This window comes from Pseudophryne corroboree, chromosome 1 (assembly GCF_028390025.1).
Source record: "Pseudophryne corroboree isolate aPseCor3 chromosome 1, aPseCor3.hap2, whole genome shotgun sequence".
Lineage (NCBI taxonomy): Eukaryota > Metazoa > Chordata > Amphibia > Anura > Myobatrachidae > Pseudophryne > Pseudophryne corroboree.
In genome coordinates this window covers 384,543,479-384,560,187 of record NC_086444.1, presented here as the reverse complement: position 1 = coordinate 384,560,187, position 16,709 = coordinate 384,543,479, and positions in this window count along the sequence as shown.

Below are 16,709 nucleotides of genomic sequence, written 5' to 3'. Positions count from 1 at the left end.
ACACACACACATATATATATATATTTCGGCCTGATAACATACACACAAGTTGACACAAACGGGTTTGAATGGCTACTAAAGGTAACCATCCTCACCTGTGATCTATTTGCTTGTAATCAGTGTGTGTGTATAAAAGGTAAGTGAGTTTCTGGACTCCTGAAAGACCCTTGCATCTTTCAGCCAGTGCTGCACTGACGTGTCTGGATTCTGAGTCATGGGGAAAGCAAAAGAATTGTCAAAGGATCTGCGGGAAAAGGTAATTGAACTGTATAAAACAGGAAAGGAATATAAAAAGATATCCAAACAATTGAGAATGCCAATCAGCAGTGTTCAAACTCTAATTAAGAAGTGGAAAATGAGGGATTCTGTGGAAACCAAATCACAGTCAGGCAGACCAACAAAAATTTCAGCCACAACTGCCAGGAAAATTGTTGGTGATGCAAAGAAAAATCTACAAATAACTTCAGCTGAAATACAGGACTCTCTGAAAAAAAGTGGTGTAGTTGTTCCAAGATGCACAATAAGGAGGCATTTGAAGAAAAATGGTCTGCATGGTCGAGTCGCCAGAAGAAAGCCATTACTACGCAAATGCCACAAAGCAACCCGCTTACAATACTCCAAACAGCACAGAGACAAGCCTCAAAACTTCTGAAACAAAGTCATTTGGAGTGATGAGACCAAAATTGAACTTTTTGGCCACAACCATAAACGTTACATTTGGAGAGGAGTCAACAAGGCCTATGATGAAAGGTACACCATTCCTACTGTGAAACACGGAGGTGGATCGCTGATGTTTTGGGGATGTGTGAGCTACAAAGACACTGGAAACTTGGTCAAAATTGATGGCAAGATGAATGCAGCATGTTATCAGAAAATACTGGAGGAAAATTTGCACTCATCAGCCCGGAAGCTGCGCATGGGACGTACTTGGACGTTCCAACATGACAATGATCCAAAACACAAGGCCAAGTCGACTTGTCATTGGCTTCAGCAGAATAAAGTGAAGGTTCTGGAGTGGCCATCTCAGTCTCCTGACCTAAATGTCATTGAGTCACTCTGGGGAGATCTAAAATGTGCAGTTCATGCAAGACAACCCAAGAATTTACAGGAACTGGAGGCTTTTTGCCAAGAAGAATGGGCAGCTTTACCATCTGATAAAATAAAGTGCTTTGTCCACAACTACCACAAAAGACTTCAAGCTGTCATTGATGTAAAGGGGTGATAAAGCTAAATATTTATCTTATTTAAAACCCTTTAAGAGGTCTAAGAACACTGTACGCTATTGACGTATGGAGTACCGTAAGGGTACGCACCTTGCGTAGCAATCGCTTAGCCGTAGTCGAGACGCTCAAGCGTCACGTTCGCTCACGGCCAAGAGATCACAGGCAGGCACGCTATTGGCTGCCGACTAACGTAATGGTTCGCTATAGCGTAGCGGACGCTCGGGACCACGAGGAGATCACCAGCGGCGCTGACGCTCACAATGTTAAACCTTTATATGTAAACCATGAACAATGTATTATACAGGAAAACCTTAGTGTAGTGATAGAGTGTAGCTGCAACACAGTGTAACCTTATTAACTTAAAAGCTGTTCGAGCGTCACCGACGCTCTGAGAATACTTAACACTATAAGAAATACACAAATACCGGGCTTAGGGTCTAACGCCTTATATGAATGTTATACTTGAAAAAGAATAATACAATACAAGTCATACACTACAATATAACATAGACTAACTAACCAGATAACTACACAGGAAATACAATACAATACAATTACGTTTAAGGGAAAATGAGAGAGAAAGAGGAGGAGAGAGAGAGAGAGAGATATGGCTCACAATAACAATAAAGACAATATGATTGCGGAGAAAACTTACGCACAAGGGGAAACGATCGCATGCGCCTTTCTGAATATCCAGCTCCCGATTATCAGTGATGAGAACCGTTGAGAAGAGAGTGTGCTGGATACGATCGGCTTGTCTATTTATGCCCCACACACAATACAATTCAATGGTCCCTACAATCTCATTGTTCATTGGACACAGGAATTCGTCTTCGCATTATAACAAAAGGTCATAGGTTGATTCATACAGGTGGGCTGTGTCTATTTCCAACTGCTCAGGTGGGTGGGAAACTAGGTTTCCCGCCGCATGGATAAGTGAGTGCAAATAATAGTAAAAGGACATAAACTTCTTATGTCCATAACTATTCGCACGAGCGATTAATCCGCTTCAAACCAACACCGGAATATTGCTAATTAAATACTCTTCCGATGGATACTAAACACCACTGTATGACCCATGTCTGACCCTTCGTATCAAACAAAAAGGGATCTCTTTGTCCATGAACATGCTATATTAACTAAACTTTCAGAATCTATCAAGGGGACCATGATCTACAAAATACATTATATAGTTAAAATATGTAACGATTGAGTCGCACGCTGGGCACACAGAAACTCTACCGTAAATGCGCATACCGTGCGCCTGCGGGTGCACGTAACAGCGGGTATGCGCACGCATGGGAGAGCGCACGCATGCGCAGCGCGGACCTGTATGAGGTGCAAATATGGTAGTGTGCATCGTGATATTTTTCTGACTTTGACAGTCCACCCTTTGGCAGTCAACAATAACTGCCACTTCCTAAAACATTTCAAAACGAGAAAAATATATGTCAGGTGTAAATACATTTCCATGGTTGGGTAAGGGAGGAGAGAAGAAGGTGTGAAAAGGGTATGACCTAGTGAGATAGCAGTAGCATGTGTGTATGAATCCATGTTTGGGGGGTCATGTATCATCGTGCCGTACGTGTTTTAGATCAAGCTTCGAGGTATTGCGAAGTATACATTTGAATTCCTTCTTATCCCGCGGTACGGGTCTGTGGATGGGCTGTCAAACGTTACCGAGCTCTTTTCGGCTTTTGGTTGCAACAAAATGGGGGAGCACATTTTAGATGATGATACATGAATGGGGGGATATGTGATTGCTGATATCTGTGCCTGTATTCCCTATCGACTATGTGTGTCATTACCTGAAGGTTGTAGAAATGAAGATAAAGAACAATTATGGTAAATGCAGTGGTATTCTATGTCAGGTTAATGAACATTTGCCGATTGAGGTCTTGTCTGGTGTCTGTTGAATGCAGTCTTCTTTGGGCTTTTGCCAAAAAGTGTGGGCAAAAAGCTTTGTCAATGTCCATAGACTTACAAAAGTGTTGGGCTAGCGTAATTTTAAAATTTCTAGGGAAACTGGGGGTCTATGGCATAGTTCATCAAATATCTGTGTATAAGGTTGTCAAAACTTCTTCTTTAATCCATCAGTTGTCTGTATACAGGTTCGTCAAATTCCTCGTCCACGTGGGTCTTTTTATCTTGGAGAAAACGGAAAAACAGGTGAAAGAAACGGACCGTATAATCGCATTTTCATCACATCATTGTCTCTACCGTTGGGTCATAGATCAAATCCATTGGAATTACAATTTCCTCACTCCTTAGACTCATTACCCTGGTACTACGTTTGCACTTCATTAAAGCCTGACCACATCTAAATATCAAGCCAATCGATATGACAACACCTAAGATACATAGAAGAAACTTCCCAACATCCATTATGACTCCTTGAGCCCATTCTCCTAAACCAGAGAACCAATTTCGCGGGTTCAACCATGACACCCAACCAGTCAGCTCATTACCCACAGCAGCAAGGGTGAGATTGTGTCTCCTGCGAAATTCCCACTTTAATTGGAGAATGTCGTCCATCTTTTGGTCTATGACCTCGACCGGGTCCTCGGTACTATTCGTAATATATGTGCAGCATTTCACGCCGTACTGCGTTGCCAGTGTGACACAATATCCACCTGTCACTGCTATGAGATAATTAAGAACCATTCTATGCTGAACCAGTTCTGTTTTCTAAGCTTGAAGCTCTCTTCCAGTATACCTAAAAGTGTCATCATACATTTCTGTGATATTATCTAACAAATTTGCAAGCGCAGATATATATCTATAGTTCATCACTCCTCTAGCGGTGCGAGTGAAATCTAGCGCAAGTAGAACCTGAATCCCGGTGGATTCATGGATCATGTCAGAGGCCGAATGCTCTGTCCTTTCTGTCAGTTGCCTTTTAACTACGTGCTCGTAGTGGGTGTGAGTATAAGGAGCTTGGGCACCACGGTGTAAATCTTTCATTTTGGCATGTGATACAGTCATTACTTCAGGCAGTACTTTTCCAATATAACACAATCCTTCAGAGTTTGGGGCAAGCCACTTATACGCCTTCCTCCCGCATATGAAATATGCATCATCGGGGAGAACATATGGGACGGAGTAGGACATAACCATAATACACTTCCTCCATGTGAAATCTCCTACCCCTAATTCTCCCATCTGTCTAGTACACGTATCCGTTTGTACGATATGTGCACAGTATCCTGGTGATACCTCTCCAACTCTCGTAATCCTACTTCCTAGGGTATACCTATATCGGAAAGATTTTTCTCTACTGGCTATGTGGCTTATAAGCTCTGTATCTGTAGGCATTCTATCTTCTCTATATGAAAAGGTCATGGTTTGGTTACTCCATGACACTTCCCAATTTCCCGGCTTTCGGGGATTGGTAATGTTAAAACATATTAGGGATCTATCCACATGATATTGGTGGAGCTTCAAACTAGGAGGACTGGAGATATTAAACCTCCTGTCCACCGGTCTCCCACCCTTTAGCTCAAGTACCTCTCCTACCGTTAAAGGGAATGGTACTAGTCCTGATTTGCTATGACCTTGAGGTACTTGAGAGCATACCCAACAATCTGTTTGATTTAACACACTACCCACTAAGGAGTGATAGTCACTCAATGGATGCCGGTCCATGTGGATATTAAAACTGGATTGGCATTTCTTAATGCACCCATCCTCAACTACATTGTCACAGAGCCTACAGATACAGTTTTCTTCAGCTAACAATCCTTCACAATTCCTTCGATTGTCAATGCTATCGGACCGTTTTCTGATACTCGCCTTTACTTGTTGGTTAAGTTGTTCTTGGAAAACTACGCCTCCATCTTTATCATCAGAACCCATTCCAGAACCTCTCTCGACCTCCATGGTACTCTCGCCGGAACAGACTGCTCTGGTCAACATCATGGTCAACAGGAAAATCAGGATCACAGTCTCTTGGGGCAAGTCCATCTTATAGGAGGAAACGGAGAAGAATGAGAATGGAAAAAAAATAGTTGAGGGAGAGGGGATGGGAAGTGGAGAAAAACAATAAAAGGGAACAGGGAATCGACAACTGTTTTCGATCTTGTGATTTTCAATGCTCCGTTGCCGCCTCAGTCCTCCTGGAACAGACACTCCAGTGATACAACTTCCTCTACCGTCTGTTCCTTATCACGGGACCTCTCTGGATCAGCAACCTTCTTACAGTGGGACGAATGAACCCAAGTCTCTCTCTCGGCAACCTTCAATGCTGTAGTGCTAGTCAATAAGACTTGGTATGGTCCTTCCCATCTGTCAATAAGGCAACCTGAGCGTAGAAAATTCCGTATCATTACATAATCCCCTGGTTCAATGTCATGACAATTACTATCTGGTAAATCAGGAATCACCAACTTCAAATTATCATTTTGATTCCTTAGCTGTTTACTCATGTTAATCAAGTATTTTACAGTCACTTCATTGTTACACTTCAAATCATCCTGAGGGTTAATCATAACATGCGGTTGTCGACCAAACAAGATTTCAAAGGGGGACAGATTAAGAGGGGACCTGGGAGTGGTTCTGATGCTGTATAGTACAATGGGTAAAGCTTCTGGCCATGTCAATCCTGTCTCTGCCATAACTTTGCTCAGTTTATTTTTAATAGTGCTGTTCACTCTTTCCACCTTCGCACTCGCCTGTGGACGGTATGGAGTGTGCAGCTTGCTATCAATTCCCATCAACTTACACATTCCTTGAAAGACATCACCTGTAAAATGGGTACCCCTATCACTTTCAATTATTCTAGGGATACCATATCTACATACAAATTCCTGCACAATTTTCTTAGCAGTAAACATAGCGGTGTTTGTGGCCGCAGGAAATGCTTCGACCCAATTTGAGAATACATCTATACAAACAAGTACATATTTCAAATTTCGACAAGGGGGTAATTGAATAAAGTCAATCTGTATTACCTGAAAAGGGCCGCCTGTAGGTGGGATATGAGATGGTTCTGTTGGTATTGCCTTTCCGATATTCTTTCTCAAGCAGGTAAGGCATGACATTGCTCTCTTACTCGCATGAGATGAAAATCCTGGGGCGCACCAATATGCCCTTACCAACTTGCACATTCCCTCCTTGCCCAGATGAGTCAGCCCGTGTGCTGCCTCAGCTAAACATGGAAGATATGCTCTGGGGGCCACTGGTTTACCTTGTCCATCCGTCCAGAGTCCTGAGGACTCCTGGCCATATCCCTTTGCCTTCCAGACTGCCTTTTCCTGTGTGGAACACAAATTTTGCATTTCACACAACTTCTGTGTGTTGATGGTATTAAATACCATCAATTGTGTGGTGTCTGTCTGTCTGGGTGTACCAGCTGCTAACTTAGCAGCTTCGTCTGCTCGGCTGTTACCAAGTGATACTGGGTCCTGGCTATATGTGTGTGCTTTACACTTGATAACAGCCACTCTGTCGGGTTCCTGTATTGCTGTTAGAAGCCTTTTGATGTGAGCTGCATGCGCTACCGGTGTACCAGCTGCCGTCATGAAATTTCTGAGGCGCCATAGGGCTCCGAAATCATGGACTACCCCGAAGGCGTATCTAGAATCGGTGTAGATATTGGCTGACTTGCCCTTAGCCAATTCACATGCTCTGGTTAGGGCAACCAGTTCAGCAACCTGGGCTGAGTGAGGTGGGCCTAGCGGTTCTGCTTCTATGGTGCCTTGGTCATCTACGACTGCGTATCCAGTACACAAGTCTCCCGAGTCTGACTGTCTGTGACAACTACCGTCAGTGTAAAAGGTAAGATCTACCTCTTCCAGTGGGTTGTCACTGATGTCAGGCCTTGCGGTAAAATTTTGGGTCAAATATTCCATACAATCATGTGTGTCCTCCTTTGTATTAAATCCTCCTTCCCCACCACTCTCATCCTCCACCCTTTGTGCCTGTCCAGGCACACCTGGGAGATATGTTGCAGGATTTAATGCACTGCATCTCCTTATGGTGATGTTTACGGGGGCCATTAGTGCCAATTCCCATCTTGTAAACCGCGCTGATGAGACGTGCCTGGTTTGGGCAGAATTTAACAAGGCTGACACTGCATGTGGTGTATGAATTGTGAGGTTGTGACCTAGCACTACATCTTCGCTTTTCGTTACTAGCAATGCTATCGCAGCAACGCTTCGCAAGCATGTGGGGAGGGATCGCGCTACCGTATCTAGCTGAGCGCTGTAGTATGCTACCGGCCTGCTGGCATCACCGTGCTTTTGGGTTAGGACGCCTGCCGCGCAACCAGCACTTTCTGTTCCGTATAGCTCAAAGGGTTTCCCATAGTCTGGCATACCTAATGCTGGTGCCTGCGTTAGGCACTGTTTAAGTCTCTCAAATGCCATTTCGGACTCGTCTGTATGCGAAATCCGATCAGGTTTGTTTGAGGAGACCATCTCCTGCAAAGGTAACGCTAGAATGGAAAATCCTGGGATCCAGTTACGGCAATACCCACACATTCCTAAAAACGTTCTGATCTGTTGCTGGGTTTGTGGCAGAGTCATGTCTCTAATTGCTTGAATTCTATCAGCGGTCAGGTGTCTCAGTCCTTGTGTTAGACAGTGTCCCAAATATTTTACTTTAGTTTGGCATAATTGCAACTTGTCTTTGGAAACCTTGTGTCCTGTGTCTGAAAGATGAAACAGGAGCTGTTTCGTATCCTTCAGGGACGCTTCCAGTGAATCTGAACACAGTAGTAAATCATCCACATACTGTATCAATACTGATCCACTCTCTGGTTGGAAAGACTGTAAACAATCATGCAAAGCCTGGGAAAATATACTTGGACTGTCTATGAAACCTTGTGGTAATCGAGTCAATGTGTATTGGACTCCTCTATATGTAAATGCGAACAAATATTGTCTGTCAGGGTGCAGAGGTACCGAGAAGAAAGCGGAGCAGAGGTCAATAACAGTGAAAAATTTTGCAGTGGGAGGGATTTGCATAAGGATGACAGCTGGATTTGGCACTACGGGGAACTGACTCTCAACTATTTTGTTAATCCCCCTTAGATCCTGCACTAGCCGGTAACCCCTCCCCCCACTCTTTTTCACAGGGAAGATGGGACTATTGGCAGTGCTGGATGTTCTTACCAGAATGCCCTGTTGTAGCAAGCGCCAGTGGCGGATTTAGGGGGGGGGCACCCAGGCACGTGCCCCCCCTGTCATTTAGGATATATTCATAATACAGTAGCTGCATGGGCTGTGGGGACCGCATGCAACCTGCGGTCCCCACAGCCCATGCCGCTACTGTATTATGAATATAGCGTGTCACCAGGAAGCAGGGCTGGCCGGAGCGGAGTAGCGTGGTCACAGCGGCGGATTGGCTCCTATATCCGCGGCTGCGGCGATAAGAGCTTCTGCGCATGCTCAGAAACCCTTTCAAGCCGGAGCCGCGGCAGTGAAGAGAGAGTCTGCTGGCTGCTGCCCTCACCCGTGTATCCGTGTATGTCTGACTTTGCAATGCGTCCTCTCGCTGCTGCAGGGAGAGGACGCATTTGCAAAGTCAGACATACACGGATACTGCACGCTGTGTAAGATGGGACTGTTCTATGATAGGAGGTCAGGGTTTGGATGCCTAGGAGAGCTGCAGGAAAGTTATTCCTGAATCCTCAGTGTCAGTTTGTGTATATCAGTAAGTCAGCATCTGTGTCAACATCTGTTTGTCAATGTATCAGCATCTGTGTGTCAGTGTCTGTGGCAACATCTGTCTGCGTCAGTGTGTCAGCATGTTTCTGTGTGTCAGTGTCAGTGTCTGTCTGTGTTAGCGTCTGTGTGTCAACAGCTGTCTGTCAGCATGTTTCTATGTGTCAGTATCAGCATCTTTCTGTGTGTCTGTGTCAGCAACAGTGCGTCAGTATCTGTGTGAGTGTCAGAACCTGTGTGTCAGCTTCTGTCTGTGTGTGTCAGCCCCCTAGAAAGAGTACCCCCAATCCCCCCCCCCACCACCAAATGCAGCACATACACTGTCCACCCCTTTTTTTTATTTTGTAGGCCAATGTCTTTTAATATTTTCCACCTGGGGGCCAATGTATTATTTTTTTTGTGAGGCATACATTATCTTTATTTTTACTGTCCGGGGCCAATGTAGTTTTTTTTCTGTAGTGACCAATGTGTTTTATTGTTTTCTGTAGTGGCTAGTGTGTGGGTTTTTTCTGTGTGTGCCAATATGTTTTTTTTCTTTTTTCGTGTGTGTGTGTGTGTGTGTGTGTGTGTGTGTGTGTGTGTGTGTGTGTGTGTGCCCGGACTACTGTGGCTGGGTCCCACCGCTGCCTGTACCTGCTGCGGTCGCTGTCAGTCAGGGCAGCCTGATCATGGCGATGCCCTTGTGTGTGCGGGCGCTGCGGCTCTCCGGGGCTGCCCGGTTTCTGCGCTCTCTCCGTGTGCAGAATCTCCACACCAGCTCCACTCTGGCCTCCAAGGCGCCGGTGTCCACCGCAACGGGCCATGGTCATGACGACCATGAGGATGATATGACCGACTCCTATGCCAGGGTAAGACCCTCACTTATATACCTACTATAGTGTCATTGCCTATATGTGCCATACCCCCTATATCCTATAAACTGTGCCATGTGTACTGAGGTGACTCCCCCTGTATACCTGTCCATACTATTCCTATATACTGTGTGCCCTGTATGAGGTGATACCCCCTATATACGCACTCACTCCGTCCCCTACCAGACCTGTCCCTGCACACTCACCCTATCCCCTACCAGACCTGTGCCTGCACACTCACCCTATCCCCTACCAGACCTGTCCCTGCACACTCACCCTGTCCCTTACCAGACCTGCCCCTGCACACTCACCCTATCCCCGCACACTCACCCTGTCCCCTACCAGACCTGTCCTTGTATACTCACCCTGTCACTCACTAGCCACCAGACCTGTACTCCATGTCCACAGCGTGATAAAAAATGAGGTTGTGGCTCGTTGGTATGGCACTGTGACGTCACAACCCTTGTTATGAGACCACACCCACCTTCCCAGGAGCGTGCGCAAAAATCCCCCTCCCCCCCCCCCCGCCTTCCCCTGTCATGGTGCCCCCCCTGTCATTTTGTTCTGGATCCGCCCCTGGCAAGCGCTCTATTACGGGATACACTCCTAACTCCACCTCTGGCTTCAGAGGGTACTGTGGGATTTTTGGAGCTATCCTACCATCTTTTACTTGCACAACTACTGGAGCTACGTTTGCCATCAATCCAGTGTCTTGTCCATCTTTAGTCCAAAGTGACTCTGGTATCTGGGATGTCATTTCTTCTACCTGGGAGGGAGTCCTATTTGTCATAATGGTATGTGACATTAATTTTGATGGGGAGTCTAACATGTCTCGCACTTCCTGAGCGTGATTCTCAGGTATGTCCATGAATACACCTTCAGGAGTACAATAAATGACGCACCCCATTTTACACAATAAATCTCTTCCCAGGAGATTAGTCGTGCCGATGCAGCCAGCAAAAAGGAATGCTTGGTATGTAAAGGCCCTATTGTAACCTCGGCTGGTTTGCTAACAGGGTAGTGCTGGACTACTCCCGTTACTCCCATGGCTGGAATTGTCTTACCAGTGGTTCTCATGCCCACTGTCGAATTTATCACTGATTTGGCCGCCCCCATATCTATAAGAAAGTTTAATGTTTTACCAGCTACATCAATTGCAATTTCGGGTTCACTTCCAAGACTTGCAATCAATTTTACTGGCTGCAGATTACAGGTATGGCCACACCCCTATTGGGTATGGTGACCTCCCTGAATCCCGCTGGCAGCAACTACTTGTGAAGGGGTTAAATGGGAACTGCCAGAAGTTTGCCAGTTTCCTTTTGGGGGATATCTTTTTGTTTCCCCTATATGTGGCTCATAACTCCGTCTCTGCGGACCCTGATCCCAATTTCGTGTGTCATGTCGTTGTCTAGGGGGTTGGTATGATCTTTGTGAATTTTTCGCTCTACAGTCTCGTGCTATGTGTCCCTGTTTATGACAAAAATAACATGTTACCACATTTGACTTACCCACCGGGTTTGGTGATTTAAACAAAGGCTGCTTTGTGGTCAGGGCCTGTATACTTACGGCCATTAACTTATCACCTTGTGACTCCCTGTGTCTGGTGATATTCCGGTCGTGATCAATAGCAGCCTCTCTCAAAGTAGCCACCGACAGACCTCGCCAACATGGTTGCGTGGTCTGTACCCTTGTCTTTAATGCTTCTTTTAAACCATCCATTAGCACAGATACTGCTACTTCTTGATGATTTGCATTGGTCCTAATGTCCTCTATGCCAGTGTATTTTGCCATTTCTAATAGTGCCCAGTGAAAATACTCAGCAGCTGTTTCTGACTCTTTTTGTTTAATGGAAAAAATTCTATTCCATTTGGCTACAGCTGGAAAATACTCCTTTAACTGTAAATTTATTCTTTTTACGTTGTCTTTGTTGTACACATCTGTAAGGGGTACATCCTGATCCAATCCACAGTCAGCTAAAAATTGAGCTGAGTCGACATTGGAGGGTAAACATGCCCTCAGCAATATCTGCCAGTCTTTGTTATTTGGCTCTACAGTGTTTCCTAGGTCTCTGATGTATTTCTGGCTAGCAACTAGATCTTTCCTAGGATCAGGGAATTCAGACACTATGGTTCTTAATTCCATTCGGGAAAACGGGCTATACATGGCAATGTTCCTAATGGGAGTGACTCCTGTAGTGTCCGTTTTCCCATTTGGAACAGCTATTACCCTAACGGGAGCAAGTTTAATAATGTCATTCTGATTAGATTCTACAGCCTGTGGTGAAATGGTTTCAGCATAGTGTAAGGTGCCGTACTTACCCGTTGATACGACCTCACCTGTCCCTCCGCTAGGGGCCTTTGTTACTAATCTTAAGGGTTGGGCCGTGCCTACTGTTGTCTCTGATATGGTGGCTGCTAGAGAGAGTGCCGATATTGTTGATGCTTCGTCTTCTTGATCACACTCCTGGGGAAAGTTCAAAACAGGGTACAACTTGCACGGGTTAATACTTGCATTGGTTAACTTATTAACATTTACACAGTTGCTAAGTGTTTGTTTGTTACACCCTAGTGCGTCATTCTCCGCAACCAATTTCTCTCCTGATATGTATGGTGGCGGCGGGGCCGTGGCTATCAGTTTCCTGATAGGATTAGATCCCGCCGCCTGAGCCAATCCTCTCTGTATTTCACCCTCTTGTTGCCATAACTGCAAATAATCATAATGTTTGATTCGTCTCCTTGCTGATTTAATGAGACATATCCTCCTCCTTAGATTTTGTAACACTTCTGGGCTAAAGCTGCCTACTCTTGGGAACTTCTCCCCGTCATGTACCGTCATTCTCTCCCATTCATCACATAAAACTTCTGTGTGTGAACCGTATTTTTCACACATTACGTACCTTGCCGACCCGATTGGTCGGTTCACTAAATCAACCCTAACCGATGTTGATCGCCCCCTTCCTGAACAACTGGCCCCCATAATTTGCAGGTGTTGCTTGCTCTACCTCTGACCTTTATATCAGGGTCTTCAGCGAACCCTTACAAAAAACCAAAATATTCAAAGATAGGTTGACGGTGGTAGTTTACCGAGTACCCCACTTACTCGCCCACGCCGACCAATACGACCTCCAAACTGATATAGTGCTGGCGTACTCGACCCAGGGCCCCTATGAACCTTTGTTTACTGGAACATGTGAGTGTGATCCGCAGAGCATTAACCCTTTCCAGTAACTGTGGGGTTGTTGGATAATTCCTGAGTGACCAGCGAACTTCCCTTTTAAAAATAAAAAATTACACAAATCACGTTAGAATGTACAAATAGCGTTTATGACCCTTTTCGTACACAAATGGCACTAGGTCAGATTACTAACTAATGCACACAATTACGTGCGGTACAATCGTTCAGTACATAAGCAACTAATCTTATGTACGGAGCGACCAACGGAATCGACATTCAGCAGCTGCGAATTCCTTCAGCCTGAGCTTTATGGCCTATATGGGTTCCGCACCAACCCTTCTTGGTGTTGGGCTACTTGACTCTATAGCGGACTTCCTTGTCTGCTGTACCTGGACCTCCTGGTCTGTTATGCGACCTCCTGGTCTGACCTCCTGGTCTTCTACAGTATGACCTCCTGGTCTGCTACACTCTAATGCTCTTTATATGTTTAACAAGGGATGCCTCCCTAGCCACCGTGCATGTCACTTACACGTATGTAATTTCACGAGAACTCGATGATTTCTGTGGTTCAATCCCCAAAATTGTAAAAACTTATATATGCAAACACTCACTCACCACATGTACACTTTTGTTTCTATTTCTATTTCTGCGCAGAAATTTCTTTCCTTTAGACCAGATGTGTTGTAAATTTGGAGAAGGATCTGTTAGTCTAAATTTCGGACACTAAAATAGACTTGCGCTATTTATCGCGTCGCCACCTTTTCGCCTGTTAAAATAACACTAGCGTGTGATTTGAGTTACGTGGGCGTACCCGGACGCTCCGTTGCATAATATACGCTGCGTGCGTCGGCCTTTGCGTACGCGAGTCTCACCCTTTGTTAGAGACACGTGTACACCAGTCTTTATCCACCGTAACACAACTAACACGTTTATCAATGTAGATGATCCTTGATCATCTACCGAGCACCACACCGATCTCTCCTTGTATCTTTAGGTAGAGCTGTGTGCGTGCTTTGCAATTTATCCCTTAATGTATTACTTTTACACTTTAACTATGAAATAGCGACAAATCTCTCTTAGCACGTTTATCAATTATAAAATGGCAAACAGGAGAGTGATATATGAAAATACACGAATGAAAAGAAATGCAGATATATATGCGTGCGTGTGTGCGTACGCAAAACAGAAATAAACAGTTTTAAAAGACACTAGCGTGTTGTTCTTACCTCCGGTTCCGGATTCCCTCAGCACCCTTTACTAAGCGAAGCAGACGCTTATCCAGACAGCACTACGAGGAATATGATCTCCCGCCCTTTGCTGATGGATAATGTCTGCTGAAATTACCTAGCAGAGATATGTGAAGGACGGACGAGCCGCCAATTGATAAAGCTAAATATTTATCTTATTTAAAACCCTTTAAGAGGTCTAAGAACACTGTACGCTATTGACGTATGGAGTACCGTAAGGGTACGAACGTTGCGTAGCAATCGCTTAGCCGTAGTCGAGACGCTCAAGCGTCACGTTCGCTCACGGCCAAGAGATCACAGGCAGGCACGCTATTGGCTGCCGACTAACGTAATGGTTCGCTATAGCGTAGCGGACGCTCGGGACCACGAGGAGATCACCAGCAGCGCTGACGCTCACAATGTTAAACCTTTATATGTAAACCATGAACAATGTATTATACAGGAAAACCTTAGTGTAGTGATAGAGTGTAGATGCAACACAGTGTAACCTTATTAACTTAAAAGCTGTTCGAGCGTCACCGACGCTCTGAGAATACTTAACACTATAAGAAATACACAAATACCGGGCTTAGGGTCTAACGCCTTATATGAATGTTATACTTGAAAAAGAATAATACAATACAAGTCATACACTACAATATAACATAGACTAACTAACCAGATAACTACACAGGAAATACAATACAATACAATTACGTTTAAGGGAAAATGAGAGAGAAAGAGGAGGAGAGAGAGAGAGAGAGAGATATGGCTCACAATAACAATAAAGACAATATGATTGCGGAGAAAACTTACGCACAAGGGGAAACGATCGCATGCGCCTTTCTGAATATCCAGCTCCCGATTATCAGTGATGAGAACCGTTGAGAAGAGAGTGTGCTGGATACGATCGGCTTGTCTATTTATGCCCCACACACAATACAATTCAATGGTCCCTACAATCTCATTGTTCATTGGACACAGGAATTCGTCTTCGCATTATAACAAAAAGTCATAGGTTGATTCATACAGGTGGGCTGTGTCTATTTCCAACTGCTCAGGTGGGTGGGAAACTAGGTTTCCCGCCGCATGGATAAGTGAGTGCAAATAATAGTAAATGGACATAAACTTCTTATGTCCATAACTATTCGCACGAGCGATTAATCCGCTTCAAACCAACACCGGAATATTGCTAATTAAATACTCTTCCGATGGATACTAAACACCACTGTATGACCCATGTCTGACCCTTCGTATCAAACAAAGAGGGATCTCTTTGTCCATGAATATGCTATATTAACTAAACTTTCAGAATCTATCAAGGGGACCATGATCTACAAAATACATTATATAGTTAAAATATGTAACGATTGAGTCGCACGCTGGGCACACAGAAACTCTACCGTAAATGCGCATACCGTGCGCCTGCGGGTGCACGTAACAGCGGGTATGCGCACGCACGGGAGAGCGCACGCATGCGCAGCGCGGACCTGTATGAGGTGCAAATATGGTAGAGTGCATCGTGATATTTTTCTGACTTTGACAGGGGGCAATACACGGTATTAAGAACTGGGGTATGTAAACTTTTGATCAGGGTCATTTGGGTAGTTTCTGTTGTCATTATGATTTAAAAAGAGTTAACAAAGTTGTTTGACAATAAATGGCTTCACCCAACCACTAACCATGAGTGAAAGAAAAGTTTGTGAGTTATCATTCATATTATCTGACAAATGGCCAGAAAATCACAAATTCTGCTAGGGTATGTAAATTTATGAGCACAACTGTATATATACACATGAGGTCTAATAATTAAGGCCCAAATTTATCAAGCCTTAGAAAGTGATTTATAGCACAGTGATAAAGTACCAGCCAACCAGCTCCTGGCTTTTTTCAAACACAGCCTGTGACATGGCAGTTAGGAGCTGATTGGTTGCTACTTTATCACAGTGCTATTTATCACTCTCCAAGGGTTGATAAATGGGGGCCATAGTTTGCAAACTCGCTACCATGTGCAGCACTGGGCAGAAACATCAGTATGGTTTGATGACGTTGGCATGTTAGCATTTCACATCTGTGTTGTTGATCTATGGCAGTCTCTCCCTGAGTGGCTGCTATTATTGTGTGTGTGTTTTGGTGTGCTGTTGCGAGACTGTCGGCGCTTGAATTAGAGCAACAAGCAAACATTCAATTTCTTGTTAAACTTGACAAGAGTGGAAGCGAAATTAGTTAGCGGGATAATGCTATGAAGAAAACAGCAATTTACAAGCGGGTGAAATGTTTTTCTGAGGGAAGATAAAGTGTCAACGAGCAGAACTGAAGAAAACATTGCAAAAGTTCATCAAAACGGGCGTGAAAATTGTCGGCTGACTGTCAGGAGCATAGCAGAGTACGTGAACATCGACAGAGAAAAAGTTAGGAAAATCTTAACTGAAGGTGACCACAGTGATATTCAGCAATAAGGTATGTAACACTTTTTCCACAATGAGTTCACAACCTTAATTGTCAGACCTTATATATGGCCAAGTCACATTATATTGACCACCTCCTACATTTTACGTCGGCAGCGTATTA